This window comes from Callospermophilus lateralis, unplaced genomic scaffold (genome assembly GCF_048772815.1).
Source record: "Callospermophilus lateralis isolate mCalLat2 unplaced genomic scaffold, mCalLat2.hap1 Scaffold_120, whole genome shotgun sequence".
NCBI lineage: Eukaryota > Metazoa > Chordata > Mammalia > Rodentia > Sciuridae > Callospermophilus > Callospermophilus lateralis.
In genome coordinates, this window is record NW_027512320.1 from 2,602,889 (window position 1) to 2,606,027 (window position 3,139).

Here is a 3,139-nt window from a genome sequence, read left to right on the forward strand (position 1 = left end):
ACCGGGCTCTGCATACCAAATACTCTCTGAATCCTGGGAGAACTCAGCGGGAACTCAAGGAGAGGGTGCCTGAGGCAGCAGGATACGCCCTATTCCCAGCAGGAGCAGGGTCACCTTTCTCAAACATTCATGCAATGTCACTGCAAATGACCTGGGTCCAAGGCAAGCCCATTTCCACAATGGAGAGTCCTCCCTCTAAGCAACATTGGGTAGGCTGACAAGGAAATTGCCATGTGTCATTCCTACTTGGCTATGACTCTCAGCAAGTTCCATGTGAGAAGGTAGGAAATAATTCTGATGAAAATTCAGATCTTCCTGCTAAAAAATTCAGAACACTACTAAGTGTCTGGTGATATGAGGCCTGTTGAGTTATCCCTTCTAAGCTAAAGGGTAATTTGCTGCTCTCTTACAGCCAAAACAATAGAGAAAAAATGCTGAGTAGAGCTCTTGAGATTTTGAAGGCATCATATTTTTTATTTTGGTGAGTTATACCAGTCCATATATTTTTTGTAGTATGCTGTATTATTTTATAGTATACTTCTTTCCCTTGTTATTATAAAAAAACTTGAGGTGACTTAAGAACCATGAGAGTAACGAGGAGAAAAGAAAAGAAAAGCATCTAATGAAGGAATGGAATATCTGTTAGCTGTAACAAGTACCTGCTCTTATTTGTTGAACTGGAACATCTCTAACATAATTAGTCTGTGGGGACATGGGCACATGAACTAGGGAAACAGACATGGGACTGGTGCTTGTGTCTACTCATTTCCAGAAGGCACATGTCTTCTACACCTTTTCTTAAGTGACTGAAGACAAACTACTTGAGAATCCAGTATTTATATTCTGCCCATTTTGAGGTATTAAATGCATAAGGAAAAGATTACTTATGTCCAAGTAACATGCAAAAAATATTTTTTTAGAGAGAGAATTTTTAAAAATTTATTTATTTATTTATTTTAGTTATTGGCGGATCTTTGTTTGTATGTGGTGCTGAGGATTGAACCCGGGCCACACGCATGCCAGGCGAGCATGCTACAGCTTGAGCCACATCCCCAGCAAAAAATATTTTTAGGGCCTGGGATTGTGGCTCAGTGGTAGAGTGCTCGCCCAGCATGTGCAAGGCCCTGGGATCTATCCTCAGCACCACATAAGAATAAATTAAAAAAAATAAAGATATTGTGTCCAACTACAAATAAAAAATAAATATTAAAAAAAATAAGGGCTGGGATTGTGGCTCAGTGGTAGAGTGCTTGCCTAGCATGCATGAGGCACTGGGTTCAATCCTCAGCACCACATAAATATAAAATAAAGATAATGTGTCCACCTAAAACTTAAGAATAAATATTTAAAAAAATTTAAAAATATATATTTTTAAACCAACATGGTTAAGTGTTAAGATTTTTAGAAATCAGAATATTTATTCACATAATTTTAAAGTCATAGCTAATCATACTTTATGGTAATGATTTAAGTGATGCAGTTTTCACATTTGTTTCCTTCAGAGAAAAGGTAGATTAGTTGTTCTTGAACTAGTCAACACAGCTCTGCAAGAGGAGACATTCTTTCTGGCATGCTTTATTTTCAGTTCAGACACCTCAATTAGGTTTTTTTTCCTAAATGCTGCCACTGTCTTCTGTTTGAAATTTATAAGCTCTTCTTTTGCAGATTCAGAAAGCTTTTCTAATTTCTGGCAGCAATTCTGCTGCTGTTCCTCAGCCAACTTGACATCTTTGCTTTTTTTTTTTACTTTTTTTTATTGGTTATTCAAAACATTACAAAGATTGCAGAATCTTTTTAACTGGGCCTTATCCAGAGCTTTGTTTGAGTTCTCTAGTTGATGAAGCCTTTGGGGCCTCTGTATGAGAGACTGTTCACTATAAGAGACCCTTCGCGGCCTCTGTAAGCATGTAATATTGGAGAAGCTCTGTCATCTTTAAATCTTCATCTGATGAGACTCTACCCTCTACTTTCCTAAGGTTTTCAAATTGTTCAGCAAACTTCAATAGGTATTTTTTGATGATCGTGGGTTTACCTAAAGCCAGGCTGTGCAAGCTGGCTGCAGTGTGAATATAATCATCAGCAACATTTGTATGAGATCTGGTCATTTTGTCTGCTTTAGCACAGGAATTCTTGATCCTGTGGGAATAGTACATAAGAAAGTTCTCTTGCTCCAAGAAGTCATCCACCTCCTTAACTGCAGGAAAAAGAACTTCATCAGCACTTTTCACCACACTTCTAAAGAAGCCACCAAACATCTCTTTTTTTTCACTGAGTACTTAGATCCTTACTGTATTCCAGGAAAACATGAAAGTTGTGATTTACTGAGAACAGAATGAGAAAAAGCTACTAAAGAAATACTTCATGAGAGGATGTAATCTTCTTAAAGACAGAAAGATACTCAGCTTCCAGTTATTGCTTCCTCTTTGCAAATTCTTCTTTTGTCAGAGACCCTTCACCCTCTGCCAGTTTCTGCATCTTCTTTTGAGGACCATTGAAATTTGGTTTTGTAGGAGCAGGAGGAATAATAAGCCTAGTCTGTGGCTTCAATAGAGTATCATGTAGTCACACAAAGTTTTGATGTCACCTGGTGACAGAAAACTCTGGGCTCTGAAATGTGGGCTGTGGAGTCTTGGTGTGCACTGTCAACTTGACCTTATCTCTGTCACTGAGTGCATCAGGTATGTCAATCTGAAGTGAGGAATCAACATTCAGGTGCACAGAAACAGACCTCAGGTTGTCTCGGTCCTCCTGCTATTGCAGCTACTCGGGAACCATGGTCTTGGCAATGCAGCTCTAGAGCAGGGGCTGTGTGGCCTTACTCAGCACCACACAGAGGCCACTGACCAGAAGACTGTGACATGGAGAGCAGCACCGATGCTCTTCCAGTGAGGTACACTTTGACAGAGCACAGCCCATATATTGTTGACCGCAAAAGCTTCTGTGTTAGAATGAGACCCAGGAAAGTATGTATAGTCTGCCTTGCCACCTGAGCCACCAGATACAATGGTGCTTGAATGGTGCTTGTAATATTGATGCTGTGAAGAGCCTTAGGCAGGGCTCTAGATGAATCATCACTCAGGCCTTCAGGATTTTTGAGCAAATCACTGTAATCACCCTCAGAGAACTATCTCCATTTTAG

General features: G+C 39.7%; 1 pseudogene; it reads right to left on the minus strand.

Moving 5' to 3' along the window:
* Positions 1–1,514: 1,514 nt before the first annotated feature.
* Positions 1,515–2,475, minus strand: LOC143386721 (sorting nexin-5 pseudogene; annotated as a pseudogene).
* Positions 2,476–3,139: the final 664 nt, after the last annotated feature.